A 26,416-nucleotide genomic window follows, 5' to 3' on the forward strand; every position below is an offset into this window, starting at 1 on the left:
TAAATTTCAAAAGTGACCAAAGTAAAAAACACTCAAACGTGCTCACGGTGTATAATTTAAATCCACTCAAGACCGGATGGTGTGAACGTGCACGGAGCGTGGATTGGGAACTACTGGAAAAAATTGAAAGACGACACGATTGCTCGTCTTTGGTGGGTGGCATGATTGTCATCCAGTGTAGTGACAAATTGAAAGTTTTAATTGAAAGAGATAAAGGAGAGAGAGAGGCCAATAATTGAAAGCACTTTAGAAAAAGTTAAAAAGAGAGAGAGAAAGGAGAGGGGCAATTAATGATAGAAAGCACTTTAAAAAAAGTAGTCCCTAGATGCAATCTTCCTTCACAGCATATTCGATATTCATCTGCTGCGTTGAGTTTTCTGTGTGTTTGTGATCCATCTCCGGTTTAAAACCAGACTTGGTTGCATCTCTGTTTCTACAAATTTATAAGCTTCGCTTCTTAGAGGTACGTCACTTATAACCATCCTTCCCGTTTAGTTTCTTAATTACTACTATTAGTTGTGTATAGCTTTTATTTGTACTTATGCTATTTGTTTTATAATAGACAAGCACAGCCTGATTTCATCTTCATTTTCCATAGCATATTCGATCTTCATCTGCTGCGTTGAGTTTTGTGGTGTAATTGGGACACAGTAGTAGCTAGATTTCATATTCGATCTGCTGCGTTGAGTTTTGTGTGTGTTTGTGATCCATCTCCGGTTGCATGCATCTCTGTTTCTACAAATTTATAAGCTTCTCTTCTTAGAGGTACGTCACTAACTATACCTTTTAGTTTTTTCACTACTATTAGTTGGATATAGCTTTGATCTGTACTTCTGGTATTTGTTTTATAATAGACAAGCACAGCCTGATTTCATCATCATTTTCCATACCATATTCCATCTTCATCTGCTACGTTGTGTGTTTAAAACCAGACTTGGTTGTATCTCTGTTTCTACAAATTTATAAGCTTCGCTTCTTAGAGGTACGTCACTAACTATCCTTCCCTTTTAGTTTCTTACTAATTACTACTATTAGTTGTATATAGCTTTTGTCTCTACTTCTGTTGATGCTATTTCTTTTATAATATTGATTGGAAACTTCTTTCTCAAAGATAACGGGAGGAGTTTGATCCAGTCGCAATCTTATTTTGGAGAAAAATATAAACATAAAACACAAATGATTGTCAATCAAATCCTTCGTATGTGTGTGTGTGTGTGTGTGTGTGTGTTTGTATATATATATATATCAAATTAAAGCAAGAAAGGATGAATTTCATTTGGATCAAAAAGTCGAGACCAAATACATTCCATAGCAGTATCAAAAACAACATCCTCCCCGAGGGTGCAGTATCAGACGGGGGGGTGTTTCTGTGGTAACAAAAAAGTAACAAACGACGCAGTATTTGATAAGTTTTTAATAATGGACTATGAAGAATGATAAAGTACATTAGTACTAATTGATTGGTTATATAAAAAACGAATATAGACACTTTATTTTATGTTTTGATATTTACAAGATATTAGAAATACATAACTGATTCTGAAAAATGAATACCTAGTGATGAATGTCAGAATTGGAAGTGTTGATAAATGAAATTTTGATGCTGATGTAATGAATATATGTATATGTATATATATAGAAACAGTAATATTAAGTGAGAAATTATAAAAGGAAGAAAACTTTCAAAGAAGAGAGGGGGAGAGAGACAGAGAGAGTTGATATTTTATTTTTCACACAGCAGTAGATACATACATGGCCTTTTTATAGGCTAACAATGAGACTTCTCATGTAAGCCACAAGGGTGGCCTTATTCTACACGCAAAAGGTGTCCTCATGGATGACATAATCCATTGTGGACTCTATACAAATATATATATATAGATAACACTCCCTTTTGGGGTTCACAATATTACACTAAGAATATGTCTCGTTAAAACCTTACTAAGGAAACCCAGTGGGACAAAATCTTAGCAAAGGAAAAAAAGTACAGTATTCTTGTGTATCTAAAAATGGCATTATATAGATTAAAACTGTCTCATTAAAACCTTGCCAGGAAAACACAGTGGGACAAAACTTGAACAAAGGAAAAAGAGTACAGTATGTCAATACCATTTCGATCAATTGCTCCCCCTCATTAGATCAACCTTGAAGATCCTTTAGTTGACGCATTCCAATGTTGTGTACCAGCTTCTTGAATATTGTAGTTAGAAGCGTTTTAGTGAATAGATCTGCTAGATTTTCACATGAACGTATCTTCTGAATATTAATATTACCCCTTTTCTGGAGTTCATGTGCATTAAAGAATTTTGGTGAAATGTGTTTGGTCCTGTCACTTTTAATATACCCTTCTTTCATCTGTGCAATGCATGCTGCATTATCTTCATATAATACTTTTGGGCTATCTTTTATTGATAAGAGACCACATGTTGTTTGAATATGTTGGATCATTGATCTCAACCAAATGCATTCCCTGGTTGCCTCATGAATTGCGAGTATCTCAGAATGATTTGAAGAAGTTGTAATCATTGTCTGTTTCATAGATCGCCATGATATAGCAGTGCCGCCACAGGTAAACACATATCCTGTTTGTGAATAAGCTTTATGTGGGTCAGAGAGATCGCCAGCATCTGCATATCCAACTAATTGAGAACTTGATACTTTTGAATAAAACAATCTCATATCAGTTGTGCCACAAACATATCGCAATATGTGTTTGATTCCATTCCAATGTCTGCGGGTTGGTGCAGAACTATATCTTGCTAATAAATTGACTGGAAAAATTATGTCAGGTCTTGTGCAATTTGCAAGATATAAAAGAGCACCAATCGCACTAAGATAGGACACTTTAGGACCAAAGAGTTCTTTATTATCCTCTTGAGGACAAAAAGAATTTTCTTGATGTCAAGTGATCGGACAACCATTAGAGAGCTCATGGGATAGGCTTTATCCATATGAAAGCGTTTCAGAATCTTTTTGGTATATATTGATTGATGGATGAGAATACCGCTCGAAAAATGTTTAATTTGCAGCCTAAGGCAGAATTTTGTCTTTCTGAGATCTTTCATTTCGAATTCTTTCTTTAAATAAGTTGCCGTCTTTTCGATCTCGTCCAATGTTCTCACAAGATTTAGATCATCAACATATACTACAACAATAACAAAAAACCAAATTCTGATTTGTTAATAAAAATGCATAGACATATATGATTGTTTACATACCCTTCTTTGAGTAAGTAATCGCTAAGGCGATTGTACCACATTCGTTCAGATTGCTTCAATCCATATAAGGATCGCTGTAATTTGATCAAATACATATTACGTGGTTTGGTTTCAGGCATTTTAAATCTTTTTGGGATTTTCATATAAATATCACTATCTAGTGATCCATATAAATATGCTGTAACCACGTCCATTAGATGCATATGCAATCTTTCTGTGACTGCCAAATGTATTATGAATCTAAATGTGGATGCATCTATCACAGGGGAGTATGCTTCCTCATAATCAATACCAGGTCTCTGTGAGAAACCTTGAGCTACCAGTCGGGCTTTATATCTCACAATTTCATTTTTCTCATTACGCTTTCGTACAAGCACCTATTTGTACCTAACAGGATTAACACCCTCAAGTATTTGAACTACTAGTCCAAATACTTCACGTTTAGCTAATGAATTTAGCTCAACTTGTATCGCTTCTTTCCATTTTGGCCAATCATTTCTTCGTCGACATTCTTCGACGTTTTAAGATTTCGGATCCTCATTATCAATATCAAGAGCAACGACATATGAGAATATGTTGTCGACAACAATTTCAATTCTATTCCATCTCATTTCATAATTTAGTGAGATCTCATCATTTTCAGGTACATTTGTCTCATCAAGAGGGCATGTGCCTCATCAAGGGCCACATCATCATCTGTTGCCTTTGCCTCATCAATATTTATTATTTCATCATTTTTAGGTACTTGAGACTCATCAAGAGCCTCTGCCTTATTAAAGGCTATTATCTCGGATTGATCAATAATATTTGTTGCTCCTTTTATGGCCTCTTCAGGAGTGCCAGTTTTTTTTTGTGATTTCCTCTTACGAGGAGTAGTAACTTTTGCACCGACTGATCTACCACGCTTCAGGCGTGTTTTAAATGTATTTCCAGCATTACTAACAGAAGATCCCTCAGGGACAACAATTCATGCTGGAATATTTGCAGCTGGTATATGTGATTTTGTTACTTTCTTTGTATCAGTAAATGCTTCATGTAGTTGATTTGCAAAATTTTGCAAGTGAATGATCCTCTGAACTTCTCGTTCACATTGATTTGTGCGAAAATCAAAATGAGACAATTTCAGGGCATTCCAAGTAATATCACGTTGCTGCTGTGCCTTTTCTCCCCCTAATGGTGGGAAAACAGTCTCATTAAAATAACAGTCAGCAAATCGTGCTTTAAAGACATTACCTGTCAGGGGTTCAAGATATCTAATAATAGATGGAGAATCAAAACCAATATAAATTCCAAATCTACGTTGAAGACCCATTTTAGTGCGTTGGGGTGGTGCAATTGGCACATATACAGCACAACCAAAAACTCGTATGTGAGATATATTTGGTTGTTAACCAAAAACAAGTTGCAATGGTGAGTACTTATGATAAGCAATTGGTCGTATATAAACTAATGATGCAGCATGTAATATGGCATGACCCCAGGCAGAAACATGTAATTTTGTTAGCATAAGTAAAGGACGACCAATTAACTGAAATCTTTTAATAAAAGATTCAGCCATACCATTTTGAATATGAGTGTGTGTAACGAGATGTTCAACATTAATTCCAATTGACATGCAAAAATTATCAAAAGCTTGAAAAGAAAATTCAGCGGCATTATCAAGACGGATTGTCTTAATTGGGTAATTAGGAAAGTATGCTCGTAATTTGTTGATTTGAGCAAAAAGTCTAGCAAATGCAACATTACGAGTAGAAAGTAAACAAACATGTGACCATCATGTTGAGACATCAATTAAGACCATAAAATAGCGAAATGGTCCACAAGGTGGATGAATTGGCCCACATATAGCCCCGTGAATTCGTTGCAAAAATAGGGGAGACTCAACAATGACTTTTGAAGGGGATGGTCTGATAATCAACTTACCTTGTGAGCAGGCGGTGCATAGATGATTATTTGGTAAGATGAGCTTTTGATCTTTTAGTGGGTGTCTATGTGAATTTTCAATAATTCGACACATCATTGTACTTCCCGGGTGACCAAGTCAATCATACCAAAGCATAAAAAGTTTTGAGTCACAGGATTTTTTATGTCACAACATTTGACTCAATTGTTCTAATTGTTGTATAGTATAACCCAGAAGAGAAAACATGGAGTTTTTTTAATATTAGCTTCTTGCCTGAGGTAATGGAAGTAATGTAGAGATATTCTACATTTCTTTCATTTGTAGTCTCAATATGTGATACCCCTCGGATCCGAAATACGGGTTGATCAGGCCCAGGCCCAAACCCGAGGGAATATCAAACAATTAAGTATTTTAAAACGAACACAGATGACAAAAAAAATAATAAAGATAGAAAAAACTGGAAGAAATAATAATAATAAAATCCTCCATGAGTAACTGAAAATTGAAACTCCAATCCTCCAAAACTTTAAGGTTACAACTTGGGAATCCACTGATGGACCCCTAACCAAAAGTTCAACTGAAACTGAAAACTGAAAATAGATAGTACTAGAAGCATCGAGGGAAGTCCTACGTAATCCAATGAAAGTGAGACTGTCCTCGACAAGCACGATCAAGCTCTAAGGCTGGAACTGTCCTGTACCTGAAAAGAATAATAAAGGAGTGGGTCAGATCCACGAGCAAGTTCTAATCTAACTGCAATCCATACAGTGACCCGATACGTAGATACACCGTAGACACCTCACAATATCTATCTAGTCCATACGTATAAATATATCCACACTAAGGGACATTCACTAGTCTATAATAGGGGTCTCAACCTGAATAGAAGGCAACATGCGAATACGCACCCAAAGGTGGGCATGAATGCCTAGACCTAACAGGGTACACCTCAACCTATTATAACCAGCTACGCATCCACTGCATATACGCACCCTAATCAACGAGTTTGAGACTCAAGCTCAACTCGTGGTACCATAAACATATATATAAAGTCCGTCCAAATCCAGGGTATGTAATTCAGCTATTTATTAAACTGACATACAATAAACCAACTAGTTAGTCACTCAACTTATTCAGTTGGTATGACTTAACTCCCATCCGTTAATCCAGGAAGTCATCCAACTTAGTTACAGTTGATCTGACTTAGCCACAATTAGGATTCGATATCTTTCAATCCATTCCATTAATCCATTAGGTTAGGTTTATGCGTTTTGAGCTAAACCGTCCCTAGTATGTCACCGTCCCATACCGGTACATACAATCCTCCATATCCATGTAAATTACAACATATATAACAGTTCAATAATTTACAGACCAAAAACCACCATCCAAATAATTGCAGAAGGAATCTTAACAATTTAGCAATTAAAACCCAGTAGTAATTCATGTAATTGCATCGAAGAATTAACTATTCTAACAATTAACATCTAACACATGCATAGTTCAAATTTAATAAAACAATAACCCTAATAAAAATAAGTTTTATTAGGATACTGGATCTCCTTAAATTGATAAAATTTAATCAAGCAACTAATCCTTCCTCCATCCGTTAACAGCGTAGAAAATTTATCAATATTATATTATTTTTCCCATAAATCAAATTAAATCAATTCAAGGTTTTAATTACACCCTAAATTAATTATTAAATCCCTCTGTGAAGTTCCGTTAAACTTCTGAAATTTAATCAAGCCATTCAGTTTCTTTCTTTTGTTGATAGCATGCACGGTTGTGTATTTTTACACTGCTTCTTCCTTTAATACAGAGACTTAAACTATACAACAAGAGGTTTAATATTATTTAAAACTAACCCTTTAAGCTCTCTGTGAAGTCCCTACAATTCATCAGAACCATCCAAATACTCAAATAGTGTCAAAAGTATCAAACAGTGCCGTGAAAACAAATTTCAAAACTTACAAAAGGTTGGAGCCTGCTCTAAAATGAAAGAGCAGGCTCTTTCTCATTTAGAGCCGGCTCCATATTCCTTTGGAGCCGGCTCTTGTCGAAGGAGAGCCGGCTCTTGCTTTCCATAGCCGGTTCTTTCCCTCTTGAGAGCCTCCCGTTCAGTTTCTGCTCTGTTTCAGCTCTTCTTCTCCATCTCCGATCCAGTCCTAACCCACTATTGGTCTATAAAACTAATTTTAGAAGTTTAATTAACACCCAGTAGCTTCCTATTAATTTAATTACAGTAACTAGAATCAATTACCAGGACTACATTTGAATTAAAATGGCTACTGAACTGCATATACTTTAAAACCAAACTGAAACGGATTTACCACAACAGTTCCCTTCCAACCCATTTGTTCTTCCTCTAAATCTGAATTTAAAGGACTTAAATTACATCTAATATCCATTCAGATTTTGGTTCATCGCAGTAAGGTTTAAAACCAAAAGTAAAACGGTGGAACGTTTCATGCCAAAACAGAGACAAGGAAAACATACATGCTATAATTGTTTTGTAAACAAAATCTCACAGATAAAACGACCAAGTAAAACATATATAAAACATGCATGGTTCAGTTTAAGGCCAATTAATCTCCTAGAGACTGTCTAGGTGCACAGAACACAAGCCAAAGGGAAGGAGAAAGAGAAGAACTTGCCTGTAGTTTTAGACTCAAAACTTGTCGCCGTCGTCCTAACTTCCGGCAACTACAGACTACCTTCTAGCCTTCTCTAGTTCTGGTCTAATCCACCAAAATCCTCCCTTGGTATTCACTATTCTTCTCCTTGACAATTCTTATAGTGCCTCCGTTCACAACCCTCTGTGCTAAGAAACTTACTTCACGTTTATGTAATCTGATTTATGGTTGTAAACCCTAGGCTAAAGCATAATGGTTGTATTTATAGGTTTAGCTTTAAAACCCTAATCCTTGTAATTTTATTTTAGAGGCAGAGCCCTAATCTTAATCCTAGTCGGCCCATAAACAAAACCTATGATTAAATTCTATGTTGATGCCCAAAAGAAACTGTGAGCCAATTAATGTATTTAAAAAAAAAAAACCACGTAACTTAACTTTAACAATTATAGTAAGTTAATTACTTAAGTTTAAAACAGTGAGTTACAAATAATACAATTAATAATTCACGAAAATAGACACAACAATTAAGAATTTAAATAAACCAAATAATACACATAAAACTAATTTAATTCAAATTTCAAATAACCAATTAAACAAATGAAAAACAATAAAATAAATCAAAATGCGATAAAGACAATAAAATAAATGAAAATGCACTACAATAAATATTAAAAATGCCGAGACTATCCTTTTAAAATTAGGGGTATTACATTCTTCCCCCCTAACAAAAGGAATTCCGTCCTCGGAATTCGCTCTTACCTTCTTCCAATATTTCAGGAAACTGCGAGCGAATGACATCCTCCCGTTCCCAAGTGGACTCAGCCTCATTGTGATGACTCCACTGCACACGAACCAAAGGGATAACCTTATTGCGAAGGATTTGGTCCCGACGGTCAACAATACGACATGGTGGCTCCAAATAAGTCGCATCTGGCTGCAACTCAATCTCCCCAACATCGATATGCTGATACCGATCCTTATCGCGCAGAAATTTCCGCAACATGGACACATGAAACACGTTGTGAACGCGATCCAAGTTATCCGGAAGTGCCAACCGATAAGCCACAGCTCCCACTCGATCCGTAATCATGAATGGACCGACAAACCGCGGAGACAACTTCCCTTTCTTCCCAAAGCGCATAACACCCTTCATAGGAGATACTTTGAGAAGAACCTGATCCCCAACCCGAAACTACAAAGCACGAGTGCGACGATCAACATAGCTCTTCTGCCTACTTTGGGCAGTACGCATGCGATCTCGAATAAGAGCAATCTTTTCAGAGGTATCCTTGATGAACTCAGGACCTAAGAATCGATTCTCTCCAACCTCCATCCAACAAACAGGTGATCGACACGGTCGACCGTATAACGCCTCAAAAGGTGCCATCCCAATAGTCTTCTGGAAACTATTTTTATAAGCAAACTCTACAAGTGGCAAATATTCCTCCCAGTGGCCCTTGAAATCCAGAACACACGACCGAAGCATATCTTCCATAATCTGATTCACCCTCTCAGTCTGTCCGTCAGTCTGAGGATGATAAGCAGTACTAAGGTGTAACTCCGTACCTAAAGCCTGCTGAAAACTCTTCCAAAATCCAGATACAAAGCTCGAATCCCTGTCCGATATAATAGACAATGGAATGCCATGTAGCTTCACAATCTCTGAAATGTAAAGCCTCGCCAACTGCTCCGAAGTGTAGTCAATGCAAATAGGCAAGAAATGAGCTGACTTGGTCAACCTATCCACAATGACCCATATGGAATTATGCCCCTTGAAAGAATTTGGCAACCCTTCCACAAAATCCATAGATATGCTTTCCCATTTTCACTCCGGAATTGGTAGTGACTGTAGAGCTCCTGGTGGCCTCTGATGATCAATCTTAACCATCTGACAAGTACTACACTGAGAAAAAAAAAGAGCAATGTCCCTTTTCATACATGTCCACCAAAACTGCCGCTTCATATCTTGATACATCTTATCGCCTCCTGGATGAACAGAGAACTCAGAGTGGTGAGTCTCAGTCATCACATCCTTCCTCAAATTATCAGCAGAAGGTACCACTAACCGTCCCTTGTACCTTAAACCTCTATCAGCCCCAACATAGTAGAATGGAACCTCTCCGGAAGTTATCTCTGCGACCTTGTCGACACACTGCTGATCCGTGAGTTGTGCTTGTAAAACCTTGCGAATGATGGAAGGTGTAACCACCATGCAAGCCATAAAAGCGTTTGACAACTCATTTACATTCTTCAAAGCATTCCACTCAGTAGTGAATAGAGCAGAAAGACTACCAACAGGTCGGCGACTGAGTGCATCCGCCACTACATTCGCTTTCCCTGGGTGGTACTGTATAGAAAAATGATAGTCTTTTACAAACTCAAACCATCTGCGCTGTCTCATATTCAGCTCCCGCTGAGTGAACAAGTACTGCAGACTCTTGTGATCACTGAATAATCTGAAGGACTCACCCAACAGATAATGCCTTCAAATACGCAAGGCAAAAACCACTACTGCCAACTCCAAATCATGTGTTGGATAATTAAGCTCATGAGGCTTAAGTTTCCAAGATCCATAAGAAATCGGTCGCTCCTCCTACATCAATACACATCCAAGACCCTGCAACGAAGCATCCGTGTAAACAAGATACTCTATCCCGCTTTGCGGAGTAGCCAGAACCGGTGCAGAAGTTAGCTTCCTTTTCAGCTCATCAAAAGCTCGCTGACAGTGTTCATCCCACACGAACTGTACACCCTTCTTGGTCAGATGAGTGAGTGGTCCTGCTATCTTGGAGAACCCCTGGATGAATCTCCTGTAATATCCTGCCAGACCGAGAAAACTCCGAATCTCAGTAGGTGATATAGGCTGTCCCCACTCAACCACCGCTGAAACCTTGGCCGGATCCACTGCTATCCCCTTTTCTGACACCACGTGACCTAGAAACTTCACCTCCCGCTGCCAAAATTCACACTTCTCGAACTTAGCGTATAACTGGTGCTCACGAAGCGTCTGCAAGACTATTCGAAGATGTCTAGCATGATCGTCCTCCGACCGAGAATAGATCAAGATGTCATCAATAAAGACAATAACAAATTGATCCAAATAAGCTCGGAAGACTCTATTCATTAAGTCCATGAATACTGCAGGTGCATTAGTCGTCCCAAACGGCATAACATGAAACTCATAAGAACCATATCTCGTGAGAAATGCTGTCTTAGGAACATCCTGCTCCCTAACCCTCAGCTGATGATACCCAGAACGCAGATCAATCTTGGAGAAGTATGTGGCTCCCCTTAACTGATCAAACAAGTCATCAATCCTGGGCAAAGGATACTTGTTACGAATCGTAACCTTGTTCAACTCCCTGTAATCTATACACAGACGAAGCAAACCATCCTTCTTCTTCACAAACAGAACCAGTGCTCCCCAAGGTGATGTACTCCTACGAATAAAACCCTGGCTGAGTAACTGCTGAATCTGATCCCTCAGCTCTCTCATCTCCACCGGTGCCATCCTATAGGGTGCCCTAGCAATAGGCGCAGTGCCTGGAGCTAAGTCTATCACAAAATCAATCTCTCGACTAGGTGGCAACCCTGGAATCTCCTGAAATACATCCGGGAAATCCTGTACAATCGGTATGTTATCCAATGGCACAGTAATCCCCTCCTCATTTTCCTCCCCACATGGAACAAATAAGTGCTACCGCCCCCTTTAGAACGTGGCATAGCTACTACATACATATCCTGATCAGGTATGGTAAAAATAATAGATCTATCAAAACAATCAACTTGGGCATGGTAGTGAGACAACCAATCTATCCCAAGTATCACATCATAAGTGTGCATGTCCAAGACCAATAGATTGGCTAGAAATCTGAGTCTGCCAATATCTAGTGTCACAGGCCCATCACTCTCATGTATAATAGCTGTATCACCCAATGGTGTAGAAATACCCTGAGGTCTAGTGCATACCCTCGTCCTCATCCCAGATAAAGCAACAAAAGTCCTAGTTACAAATGAGTGTGTAGCACCCGTATCAAATAAAACACGTCCATGCAAACCATGAATAGGAAACTTACCTTCAATAGTCTGAGGTGCCTGAACATCCTGTGGCATGGGGTTATACACCTTGCCATAATGCAACTGCTGTGGTGCCTGTCCCTGAGTCTACGGCGGTGCCGGTAAAGCCAAATATGTTTGTCCCTGAATCCGTGGAACCTGTGGAGCTGGTAGAGACACTGGCGCCCTCTGTCCCTGCTGCACATACTGTCCCTGTCCCTGTCCTGCTTTAGGGCACTGCCTGGTGGTATGACCATACTCTCCACAAGTGTAACAACTACCCTGGAAAGTACCAAATGGCCTCCTCTGTCGGTTAGCTTGTGGCTGACCCTGTCCTACCTGTGGTCCCCCATTCCGGTGAGCATCTGAACCACCCTTGTGCTTCTTGCAAGGCTGTTGTCCCTGGAACTTGCCTTTGTCATTCTGCCGGTGACCATTGCCATTCCCCTTTTCAGCTGACTGATTAGTAGAGTCTTTATCACCCCGCTTCTCACCACGAGCCTGTCTGATGTCCACAGTCAACTGATACTGTTGTAGAGCGGCGTCTACCACCTGAGCATAGGTAGTATAGGCTGGACTACCTGTAATAGCTCTCTTGATAGACCACATCAGTCCCTTGACGAAACTGTTGCGCTTATTCTCCTCTGTATCCACCTCCTCCGGTGCAAAGAGAGACAAGCGTGTGAACTGCTGCTCATACTCCGCCACTGTCATGTTTCCCTGCTGCAGATTTAGAAACTCGGTCTTCATAGCTGCCCTGACTGCATAGGGAAAATATTTCTCGTCAAAGCGAACACTGAACTCATCATAAGTCAATGTCATCCTCTCCTCTGGGGTGGTAATTGACTCACACCACTGTAGTGCATCCCCAACTAGCTTGAAAGTAGCAAGCATCTGCTTCTGAACCTCCGTGCACTGAACCAAACGAAGATGACGCTCAATGTCCTGTTTCCACTGGTGAGCTGCTCTCGCATCGGTTGAGCCTGCGAACACAGGTGGACTCCCCTTTGTGAAAGAGCTCCTAGCCTTTCCCCAAGAATCCGTCTAAACCACTGGTGTTGGTATAAGTGCCTGCTAAACCTGTGGTTGGTGCCGGAGTGCAGCTGTTACCCCAGCCTCTATAGCCCGAGCAACAAGGTCATTGAGGTGTGGAGGAATCTCTGGATCTCTGACCCGACCCTGAGTCTGTTGCACTTCCTCCTGCTCCTCCTGAAACCATAGTATTTGCTGCTCTTCTTCCATTTGCCGACGTTGTAGACGTTCCTGCTGTCTACGTGCCGCTCTCCTCTGTCGACTGTTCATGTTCTGTCCTCTTCCAGTGTTAACCATGCTGTTAACATAGAACGACAGACATCAGTACGAATTTAAACGAACCGTAAAAGAATTCAACGAATCCTAAACATGAGCTCTATATAAAAAAAAAAAACGCTACGCGGAAGTCTTAATACGAAACGTCCTAGAGACACTTGAACCCAAAGTGCTCTGAAACCAACTGTGATACCCCTCAGATCCGAAACACGGGTTGATCAGGCCCAGGCCCAAACCCGAGGGAATATCAAACAATTAAGTATTTTAAAACGAACACAAATGACAAAAAAAATAATAAAGATAGAAAAAACTGGAAGAAATAATAATAATAAAATCCTCCATGAGTAACTGAAAATTGAAACTCCAATCCTCCAAAACTTCAAGGTTACAACTTGGGAATCCACTGATGGACCCCTAATCAAAAGTTCAACTGAAACTAAAAACTGAAAATAGATAGTACTAGAAGCATCGAGAGAAGTCCTACGTAATCCGATGAAAGTGAGACTGTTCTCGACAAGCACGATCAAGCTCTAAGGCTGGAACCGTCCTGTACCTGAAAAGAATAATAAAGGAGTGGGTCAGACCCACGAGCAAGTTCTAATCTAATTGCAATCCATACAGTGACCCGATACGCAGATACACCGTAGACACCTCACAATATCTATCTAGTCCATACGTATAAATATATCCACACTAAGGGACATTCACTAGTCTATAATAGGGGTCTCAACCTGAATAGAAGGCAACATGCGAATACGCACCCAAAGGTGGGCATGAATGCCTAGACCTAACAGGGTACACCTCAACCTATTATAACCAGCTACGCATCCACTACATATACGCACCCTAACCAACGAGTCTAAGACTCAAGCTCAACTCGTGGTACCATAAACATATATATAAAGTCCATCCAAATCCAGAGTATGTAATTTAGCTATTTATTAAACTGACATACAATAAACCAACTAGTTAGTCACTCAACTTATTCAGTTGGTATGACTTAACTCCCATCCGTTAATCCAGGAAGTCATCCAACTTGGTTACAGCTGATCTGACTTAGCCACAATTAGGATTCGATATCTTTCAATCCATTCCATTAATCCATTAGGTTAGGTTTATGCGTTTTGAGTTAAACCGTCCCTAGTATGTCACCGTCCCATACCGGTACATAAAATCCTCTATATCCATGTAAATTACAACATATATAACAGTTCAATAATTTACAGACCAAAAACCACCATCCAAATAATTGCAGAAGGAATCTTAACAATCTAGCAATTAAAACCCAGTAGTAATCCATGTAATTGCATCGAAGAATTAACTATTCTAACAATTAATATCCAACACATGCATAGTTCAAATTTAATAAAACAATGACCCTAATAAAAATAAGTTTTATTAGGATACTGGATCTCCTTAAATTGATAAAATTTAATCAAGCAACTAATCCTTCCTCCATCCGTTAACAGCGTAGAAAATTTATCAATATTATACTGTTTTTACCATAAATCAAATTAAATCAATTCAAGGTTTTAATTACACCCTAAATTAATTATTAAATCCCTCTGTGAAGTTCCGTTAAACTTCTAAAATTTAATCAAGCCATTCAGTTCCTTTCTTTTGTTAATAGCATGCACGGTTGTGTATTTTTACACTGCTTCCTCCTTTAATACATAGACTTAAACTATACAACAAGAGGTTTAATATTATTTAAAACTAACCCTTTAAGCCCTCTGTGAAGTCCCTACAATTCATCAGAACCATCCAAATACTCAAATAGTGTCAAAAGTATCAAACAGTGCCGTGAAAACAAATTTCAGAACTTACAAAAGGTTGGAGCCTGCTCTAAAATGAAAGAGCAGGCTCTTTCTCACTTAGAGCCGGCTCCACATTCCCTTGGAGCCGGCTTTTGCTTTCCAGAGCCGGCTCTCTCCCTCTTGAGAGCCTCCCGTTCAGTCTCTGCTCTGTTTCAGCTCTTCTTCTCCATCTCCGATCCAGACCTAACCCACTATTTGTCTCTAAAACTAATTTTAGAAGTTTAATTAACACCCAGTAGCTTCCTATTAATTTAATTATAGTAACTAGAATCAATTACCAAGACTACATTTGAATTAAAATGGCTACTGAACTGCATATACTTTAAAACCAAACTGAAACAGATTTACCACAACAGTTCCCTTCCAACCCATTTGTTCTTCCTCTAAATCTGACTTTAAAGGACTTAAATTACATCTAATATCCATTCAGATTTTGGTTCATCGCAATAAGGTTCAAAACCAAAAGTAAAACGGTGGAACGTTTCATGCCAAAACAGAGACAAGGAAAACATACATGCTATAATTGTTTTGTAAACAAAATCTCACAAATAAAACGACCAAGTAAAACATATATAAAACATGCATGGTTCAGTTTAAGGCCAATTAATCTCCTAGAGACTGTCTAGGTGTACAAAACACAAGTCAAAGGGAAGGAGAAAGAGAAGAAATTGCCTGTAGTTTTAGACTCAAAACTTGTCGCCGTCGTCCTAACTTCCGGCAACCACAGACTACCTTCTAGCCTTCTCTGGTTCTGGTCTAATCCACCAAAATCCTCCCTTGGTACTCACTGTTCTTCTCCTTGATAATTCTTACAGTGCCTCTGTTCACAACCCTCTGTGCTAAGAAACTTACTTCACGTTTAAGTAATCTGATTTATGGTTGTAAACCCTAGGCTAAAGCATAATGGTTGTATTTATAGGTTTAGCTCTAAAACCCTAATCCTTGTAATTTTATTTTAGAGGTAGAGCCCTAATCTTAATCCTAGTCGGCCCATAAACAAAACCTATGATTAAATTCTATGTTGATGCCCAAAAGAAACTGTGAGCCAATTAATGTATTTAAAAAAAAACCACGTAACTTAACTTTAACAATTATAGTAAGTTAATTACCTAAGTTTAAAACAGTGAGTTACAAATAATACAATTAATAATTCACGAAAATAGATACAACAATTAAGAATTTAAATAAACCAAATAATGCACATAAAACTAATTTAATTCAAATTTCAAATAACCAATTAAACAAATGAAAAACAATAAAATAAATCAAAATGCGATAAAAACAATAAAATAAATGAAAATGCACTACAATAAATATTAAAAATGCCGAGACTATCCTTTTAAAATTAGGGGTATTACACAATATGATACCCATTACGACGCAAGTCTTTAAAATTCAATAGATTTCTCCGAGATCTTGTAGAATATAAGGCATCATTGATTTGTAATCTTGTTCCATGTAGTAAAATGATATTGGCTCGTCCGGAGCCTTCAATCAAGTCGGTGGGACCTGGTATTGTACTGACACGGGCGTCTGTCAGAGTTAAGTGGGAAAAATATTTTTGATCTCGAAGGATTGTATGTGTTGTTCCACTATTTGTAAGACATATATCTTCACAATTTATTTTGGAATTAGTCAGATCCATTCCTATTCATGCAAATTTCTTTATCAGAAAAGAAACATTTATAACAAAAGAAACTTTAATACAAACTAGAAGATAAAAACTTTAATACAAGGAAAACAGAAACATGGTAGACAGAACATAAAAAGAAAATAGGATTAATTGGTGTGGACATTTCCTTCACCAATCAGGAAGTCTATCTATCCATCACGATCCTCAAAAAAATCTTACACATCCATATTTGTGATGTTAACTGGCTCATTATGATCAATGAAATTCATTTCCAGATTTGTGATGTCAACTGGTTCATCATGATCAAGGAAATTCATTTCCTTTTGTATCTTCTTTTCTTTCATTGAGTCTTGGTAAAGTTCAGCCAGATGCTTAGGTGTACGATAAATGCTTTGCCAATGCCCCGTCATTCCACATCGGTAACAAGTATTAGCATGTGCCTTAGAAGGTTGAGCCACATCTTTCCCTTTTACCTGTTTCATTTCATTATGATCTCTCCTTTGGGGATATAGTGTGGATCTCTGATTGCGAAAATGTGAGGATTGATATCTTTCACGGTAATAAGAATGATTTCTACCACGACCATATTCATTATTGTGGTAGTTATTTTTACCACTACCATATTTATTTCTATCACCACGACTACGTCCACGTCCGCGTCCATGACCACGGGATGAGGCAACATATGTTTCAGGGATCGGTGTCGATCCAGTTGGACGAGACTGGTGGTTTCTTAACAGAAGCTCGTTATTTTGCTCTGCCACCAGTAAACATGATATTAGCTCTGAATATTTTTAAAATCTACGCTCTCGATATTGTTGTTGTAAGAGCACATTCAAAGCGTGAAAAAGTTCATCAAAAGTTCTGGTGAATGTTTTTTAGCATGTGCACATTCGATATTAGCTCTGGTGAATGTTTTTTCCAGCAAAAGTTCATCAGTAATAGTATCATCACATAATTTCAATGTAGAGCTGATTTTGAATAGGGCAGAGTTATACTCAGCCATAGTTTTAAAATCTTGCAATCTCAGTTACTGCCAATCAGCCCTGGCCTTTAGGAGGATAACTGTTTTTTGATGATCATATCTTTCTTTCAAATTGTTCCACAAACAAAGTGGATCTCTTTCAGTGAGGTATTCAGTCTCTTTTAGTGAGGTATTCAGTTTTTAGCTCCTCACTAATATGGCGCCACAGGAAAATCATGGCTTTTGCTTTATCTTGTAATGATGCATCATTGTCTTCTTTAATTGTATTCCCAAGGCCCATGGCATCTAAATGGATCTCAGTATCCAAAATCCAAGATAAATAATTTTTACCAGATATGTTTAAGGTCACGAATTTCAGCTTTGTCAAATTTGACATTTTCAGAATAACTAGATGTGACAACAAGTTAAAATATAATTTAACATAGTATATAAATGAATAAAATGACATTAAGTGAAACAATAACATAATATGAATTATTTAAATAGCAAAGGTGGTAAAACCAGCCCTAGTGAATAAATTATTAAACAATAAATGTGGTAAAAATTGGTTATAAATTATTAAATAATAAAGGTGGTAAAACTGACTATAAGTAGTAGATCATTAAATAATAAAGGTAGTAGAACCGACCCAACAATCTATCAAAACTAATATCACAGAATAGATGTATAGTTGAGATAAAAAGAGGGAGAGAAAGCTTCTTCTTCAAATCTCAGATGGATTAAGCTTGTGCTGATAACGTGTAATGAATATATGTATATATATATATATATATATATATATAGAAAAAGTAATATTAAGTGAGAGAAATTATAAAAGGAAGAAAACTTTCAAAGACGTGAGGGAGAGAGAGACAGAGAGAAAGTTGATATTTTATTTTTCACACACAGCAGTAGATACATACATGGCCTTTTTATAGGCTAACAATGAGGTTTCTCATGTAAGCCACAAGGGTGGCCTTATTCCACACGCAAAAGGTGTCCTCATGGAAGACATAATCCATTGTGGACCCCACATAATTATATATATATAACAGCTGATCAGTTAATCAATTTATCATTTTAAGTCATGAATTATGTTTCATAATTGTAATTATACATAAACAAGGTATTTTTTAAAACCATATCTCTAAAAATTGGATGTTGAATTTGAAAACGTGCATAAAATGAAAATACACTAATACTTATAACTTCAATATTCAACGCATCCAAAATACCCTAAATAAATATTTATTTGATATTTATTATTTTTAATTGAAACTAAACTTTGAAAATCACTATTTCTCTTTAATTATATATCAGTTTTGATCGAATGTTTGTAGAAAAAGAAAATAGACTATTTTAATATTTTGTTTAATTATATTTCCCTCTTTCATGTGTTATTTATTTTCCCACTCTCCAATTAAACAAATGAAAACCCAAACAAGATGGTCAGGGGCGGAGCTCCCCATGGGCTAACCTGGGCTATGTGCAGGCCCAAAAAAAAAAAAAAAATTTAGTATTATTGTTTTTTATTAGTTATAGCCCAGCCCCAGCTGCCCAATCCATAAAAAAACATAAATGATAAATGGTCTAGTCCAGAAAACAAGCTACATATAAATCAGAATTAGAGGAATGAAGAAGATTAAGGGATTGTTTAGCATGATGTGATATTGTTTTTGGTGTTTTTATCTTCTCTGCTTCAATTTTTTTTTTCCCCAATAAATTCTCTATTTGAATTTTTTCTTTAACCCTTTTATTTTCAAATCATGGCTTCGCCCCTTATTATGGTAGTTGTATCATTTATTAGGGTTATAATGATAGCATCATATTTATTTAATCCTTATATAAAGTGGACATGCAGTTTTGTGACTTTGTCATCCATTCCATAGTTCAACATGAAGAAGAGGCGTTATACTATGTTTTTTTTATTTTATGAACATTTTATAATTAGGGATCAAATTCAAGGTCCAATTTATAGTGATATAATTATAAATACCACCATCACTATTTTTTTATTATATTTATGAAACATTAATCATGACAGAATATGAAGAAAAAAAATAATAATCATAAATTGATTAAAACCATTGGTTCTTTAGCCAACAATTTTATGTACAAAATTTATCACCGAGTATTCATTTTTTTTTTTTTTTTTTAAAAAAATTATAGTTTTAGCGAATCAATTTTTTTAGTGGGAAAATTAATTTTTTAATCAAAATTTTGAAATTTTTGGAAAAATAAAAATAGAATAAAGAAAAAAGAATAATAAATTGATTATTTGGACACATCAGCACCATTGATTCCTTGGCACCGACATTCATAGCATATTGTTCATTTTTAAGGAATCTTATTTATAAAAATTATTATTATTTTTAATCTTACAAGGAATTATAAATTATGTATTTTTCTAATTTAAAATAATTCAATTTGAACACTTATTTAAGAACCAAAATATGATTTTTCACTTTAGTTTCGATAAATAGTAATAAAAGAACAAATCATATTTAAGGAGTAGTGTATGTATTTGTTCAACGTAAGTACTTATACTAGGGTATTTTTATTTTATTCACATTTTATAACTTTTGTGTTAAAAAATTCAATTCAAGTCAAATGAAAAAGAAAAAAAAAAAAAAAATCATAGACTGATTAATTGGATTGATTAACACCGAGTATTCATTTTTTTAATTTTTTTTTATAGTTTTAGCTAGGAAATCAATTTTTTTAGTGGGAAAATCAATTTTTTAATAAATAATTTGAAATTTTTGGAAAATAAAATAAAATAAAGAAAAAAGAATCATGAAAATATACGTTGAGTATAGTACTATACCATGCTGTTTTATGATATTGGTTCTTTTTCTTTTTCTTTTTTTCTTTTTTTTAACTCAGTGATGAAACTAAATGCTCAGGTTATAAGGAAAAGATTTTAAAAAAAATATCTTTACCATATTTTATTAGATTTTTGAAACATAAATGATGACATAAAATTGAAAAAAATAATCAAAATTTTATTTAATTTGACCGATCAACACCACTACTTCATTCATCAGCAGTATATTATATTTTATTCACTGCCAATATGTCATTTTTCAAAAAAAATATATATATTTTGAGTAACGATTTATAATGTCTTTTAGTTAAGAAAAAAATATTAATTGTTAATTTTATTTTTGTGCAGTGTACTTTTAGGATTGAATGTTTTTTTAAAAAAAAACAATGATTTCAATGTTTACTTTTAATTAATAATAGTTATTTTTTATTTTTTTTATTTTTTTTATTTTTTTTGAGGCGTTGAGTATATTAATACGCTATGGTGTTTTATGAAAATTTTCTAACTTAGGGTTGAAATTGAATAATTAGTTTATAGGGATATTATTTTTTTTAAATGATCATTATTAGCTTTTATTAGATTTATGAAATATGAATGATGACATAAAATTGAAAAAATAATCAAAATTTCATAATTTTACTGATAAGCACAATTACTTCATTCCCCCAAGACAATATTGTCTTACAGTCATCGCCAATATTTTATTTTTCAGAAATTTTGAATAAGGATTTGTATTGTCTTTTAATTCAGAAAGTTTTAATAATTATCTATGTTCTTCTTGTAATAGCATACTATTAGGATTTAGAATTTTAAAGAGAATTAATGATCTCAAATTTTAGTTTCAAATAACAATAAAAAAATATTTTTGCTTATGTTGTTATGTATTTGTTGAGTGTAGTAGTTTATACTATGGTATTTTATAAACATTTTCTAATATAGTGATTGAATTAAAATTTCAGTTTAGATAGATAAGATATTTTTAAAAATCATGTTTTCTATTTTTTATTAGATTTATGAAAAATAAATGGTGTTGTAAAATTTAAAAAAAAAAAAATCAAAATTTTATTAATTGAACCTATTAACACAATCTCTTCATTCCTAAACACAATCTCTTCATTCCTAAGCACAATATTATCTTTCATTCATCGCCAATATTTCATTTTTCAGAAAATTTGAGTAAGGATTTATAATATGTTTTAATTGAGAAAATTTTACTGATTGTGTTTTTTTTTTTTGGGTGCAAAGATAACCATTACGCTCGAAAATTTTAAAGAGAAATAATGATCTCAAAGTTTTATTTTCAATTAATAATAATAAAGAAGTCACTCATTTTTATTTATGTTATTACATATGTATTGCGTGTACTAATTTATAATATGGTATTTTATGAACATAAATGTAACTTAGGGATGAAATTCAATGTTCAGTTTATAGGGATATGATTTTTCAAAGGACAAAGTGCAGGAACCCTCATCCACTTGTAATCTTTTTCGGTAAATTTCACCGTCTAATTTTTACCAAAGAATCCCTTTCGACTTGTAACCCTTTTTAATAAATTCCTTTGTCTAATTTTTTTACCAAAGAACCCCCTTCGACTTGTAGACCTTTTTTCAATAAATCCATTTATCTAATTTTTTACCAAAGAACCCCCTCAACTATCTAACGAGGTAAAAAGGTTTATATTTGGACCAAAATGCATTTTTATTTAAATCTTAATTTTGTTGAACTTCAAAATTCCATATCTCACGAACCATTCATCTAAATATTGCAAATAATATATGCATAAAAAGCTTATAAAACAAAGATTTTAGAAATATAAGATTTGTTTGACAAAACTTCACAATAAAAGAAAAATAGACAATCTAAACATCACTACAACAATCTTATTTTATTTTATTTTTTGTAAAATACTCAGTTTATTTACAAGAAAATTTTCAGAATTATTAATTTTCATAGGGAGCATAATATATAAAAAAATTAACCCCAATAGAGACCGAATATTTATTTTTATATTTTTTAAAATGGTAAGTGTATAAAAAAATGAAAATACTTTGACGCAAAATATGATATCTCATGAAATTGATCTCTATTGGAACTATATTTTTTTTCTATATTCGGTTCCATATGTAAATGAATAATTCTGAAAATTTTCTTTCAAATATCTCGAGTATTTTAAAAATAAAATAAGATTCTTGGAGTAAATTTTTAGATTGCCTACTTCTCTCTGGTTATGGAGGTTTATTGTATAAATATTTATAGAATCCTTATTTTATAAGCTTTCTATGCATATATCATTTACAATTTTTAAATGTACGGTTTGTGATATATGAATTTTTAAAGTTCGAGAGAATTAAGATTTAAATAAAAGGACATTTTGGTCCAAATATTAACTCTTTTTACCTAGGGGTGTACAAAAATCTGATCAAACTGAAAATCCAAACCGGACCAAACCAGACCAGACAGTTTGGTTTGGTTTACTAAAGGTTTGGTTTGGTCACGATTCTAAATTTGTAAAACCGTAAAGATACGGTTCAGTCACGGTTTGAGGTCTTTTAGGACCGTACTAGACCGAACCGAACTTAACCCTTATGTTATATATATATGTTAAATTATACGACATATATAATATAATATATTTCTACAATTCAAATTACCTAGAAGTTTGTAGCAACTATCAATCTTATCGTCCACTTTTAATTTTATCTCTTATCAATTTATTAGATGACGATTATTTATTTATTTATTTTATTATTATTATTTTTTTGTATAGTGACTGAATTTTGAATTGTAGTTGATTGTTTGTTGTTGAATTAATAATTCTAAATGTATTAGGTCATTAGGAATTTTGAATTTGTTCACTTCAGTTCGAGAAGTGTTAGGGAAGAATGAATTAAAAGTCTGAATATATTAATAGTTTTGAATGTGTTGGTAACTTGGTTTATAGTTGTGCATGTGGATTTTGAAATATGAATACTTGTGTTAAAAATAAAAAAATAAAAAAAAAATCATGGAACCAAACCGAACTAAATTGATTTTTCACGATTTGGTTCGGTTTGGTTCTTTTGGTCAAATGGTTCAGTTCGGTTTCAAGTTTTATGAATCCGTTAGAATTGGTTTGGTTCTATAAAACTCTTAAACCGGTTTAAACCGAATCGTGTGCACCTCTACTTTTACTCCTTCAGATAGTTGAGGGCGGTTATTTGGTAAAAAATTAGATAAGGGGGGTTTATTAGAAAAAATGATACAAGTCGAGGGGATTCTTTGATAAAAAAAAATAGACAAGAGGAATTTACCGGAAAAGATTACAAATAAAAAGGGTTTTTTGTACTTTCCCCTCTTTCAAAATCACTTTTACTATTTTTTATTAGATTTATGAAACATAAATGATGATGTAAAATTAATATAAATAATCAAAATTTTATTAATTGAACCGGTCAACACCATTACTTCATTCATTAGTAGCATATTATCTTATTTGCCATTCTCAATATTTAATTTTTTTTAGAATTTTTTTGTAAGGATTTATAATTTCTTTTATTTTTAAAAAATTTACTAACCGTCTATTTTTTCTGTTTTTACAAGCGTACTATTAGGATTGAAAACTTTAAAAAGAAATAATGATCTCAAAGTTTACTTTCAATTAATAATAATAATAATAAATCCTTTATATTTAGGTTATTATGTATCAGTTGAGTATAGTATTATCCGAAACCAGTCGAAGCATTGGGTTGCTGTCAAAGCTGTTGCCTTGAGCTTTTGGTGTTGGTTTCGATTAGGGGGTTACTAGTTTTTGTCTTGTCTATGTTTGTAGATATGCTGTGTCTTGGTTGGTTGTTTGTGATGCTTCTTTATGTAAGTGTCATTTGGCTTGTTATTACCCGGGAAAAAATATATATATATATATATATATACACACACACACACACATACTATGATGTTAGTAATATAGTATCATGAAGTAAAATTTAAAAAATAATCAAAATTTGATTAATTGGACTTATCAAAAACATTGCTTCATTCATCAGCGTAATATTGTTGTACAATCATTGCCAATATTTCTTTTTTTTAAAAATATTTGAGTAAGAATTTATAATGTCTTTCAATTCGAAAAAACTTAAAATTATCTATTATGTTTTTGTACAAGCATACCATTAGGATTGAAAATTTTAAAGAGAAATATTGATTTATTTTAAATTAATATAAAAATTATTTTTATTTAGATTATTGTTTAGGCATTGAATGTAGTAATTTATACTATGCTGTTTTATGAACATTTTTTAACTTACCTATTAAATTCAAATGTTGACTTTATAGGAATATGATTTTTAAAAACTACCTTTACTATTTTTATTAGATTTATGAAACATAAATGATAACATAAAATTGAAGAAAATAATTAAATTTTTATTGATTGGACTGATCAACACTGTTACTTCGTTGGTTAGCACAATATTTGTATCATTATTTTACTACCTTTTTTTAAGTGCTGGAATAATTATAATATTATTTATATTACATTTGTTTTGTGATTGGAAGATATATAATATTATCTATATTTATATCTATATTATTATTAAAAGTACTAGAATTTGTATCCAATTTTGAATTTCTATGCAATTTTGAGTTTTTATCCTCTATTTATTTATTTTTTAAGAAGTTTTTTAGTATCATTATTTATTTCAATAAAGTGTTTTTATTATTTTTATAAAAGAGTTGCCTTATGTAATTTGGAGTTAGTATTGTTATTATTAAAAAATAAGAGTCTTTAGTTAGATATTTATATTTTACAAAATAGTTTTAATTATACTTTTAAAATAGTTGCCTTATGTAATTTGGAGTTTATTATTATTATTATTATTTCTATGAAGAGTTTTATTATTTTTTTAAAAGAGTTGCCTTATATAATTTGGAGTTATTATTATTAAAAAAAGTAGGATAAAAAGAGTAAATTTTATTAATCTTTCTAACTGGATTCTAAATACTCGTGTAAAAAGATAATACAATTGACTTATATAAATATTAAAAATTTTAATTACTCGAAACAAATTACTAATTATTTATATATAAAAAAAAGTTATTTTGTTTCCTGTAAACTTTTTAGTTTACGTATCTTTTATTTTGGTGTTTTACTAGTTTTATTAAGTTCGTGTACGCGGAGAGAGTTAAAGCAATTGGGTAAGTTTATTATATCTTATTATTTTATTAGATTTATATAATTATTGTTTTTGGGTAGGGGTGTAACTTGGGCGGGCCAACCGGCCCAACCCAAACCAGCCCAAAACTTTTGGGGCTTGGGCTTTTAAATTCTCAAATTGGGTCAATTTTCTAAATTACACCTTCCAAATCTTTTGGGGCTTGGGCTTTTAAATTCTCAAAGGTGCAATATATATATATTGCACCTTCCAAATCTTAGTCGTTGAATGATCTTATCAAACAGTTGTTGGTAGCGTGAATCATTTTCTAAAAACCCTAAGCTCCATGGTTGTTATTATCATAAAATTATAAATACATGATTGATTGAAATCTTAAATAAACAGATTTGTTCTTATATATATATATATATATATATGTCTATATATGTTTTCATGTTTCCTATAAATACATCATTGATTGCAATCCTAAATCATGTATGTCTATACATACATGATTGATTGCAATCCTAAATAATTTCAATCTTTCATGTTCCAAGAAAGAAGACTTTTGATCTTTCTTACCTTTTGTTCAAAATCTTTTTAGTTTGATCTCGGATTGTTTGTATATGTATAAGTTTGTTTTATGATTTTTTTTAGAAAAGTTTTAAAATTAAAGTTTATTTAATAACAAATAAAAAGAATTTTTTATTTTTATTTTTATATCTAAAACAAAATAAGATACATTTCATTTTGGTTGCATTAATAAAAATAAAATTAAAATTGGAAGCATAAAAAAAATTGACGTCTTAAAAAAAAAAAAAAAAAAAAAAAAACACAAAACAAAATTAGATAGGACTCATTCATGGAAAAAACAAAATTAGATTGGACTTTTTTTAATGAAATCATCAGTTAACTCACTCCT

The 26,416-nt window shown here is 33.8% G+C and overlaps 1 protein-coding gene across 1 annotated transcript in view; it reads left to right on the forward strand.

Annotated features, from left to right (window-relative positions):
* Window positions 1-221: 221 nt before the first annotated feature.
* Window positions 222-26,416, forward strand: part of LOC132303279 (probable disease resistance protein At4g27220) — a 39,370-nt gene continuing 13,175 nt past the window's right edge. Inside the window, exons 1-3 of the mRNA XM_059800489.1 lie at window positions 222-463; window positions 599-765; window positions 855-982. The gene's annotated coding sequence lies outside the window, so the exon portion shown is untranslated. The remainder of the gene's footprint in view (window positions 464-598; window positions 766-854; window positions 983-26,416) is intronic.

The sequence above is a fragment of the Cornus florida genome, unplaced genomic scaffold (genome assembly GCF_030987335.1).
Source record: "Cornus florida cultivar Cherokee Brave unplaced genomic scaffold, ASM3098733v1 CherokeeBrave_3.0.0_Hap2_Chr04, whole genome shotgun sequence".
Lineage (NCBI taxonomy): Eukaryota > Viridiplantae > Streptophyta > Magnoliopsida > Cornales > Cornaceae > Cornus > Cornus florida.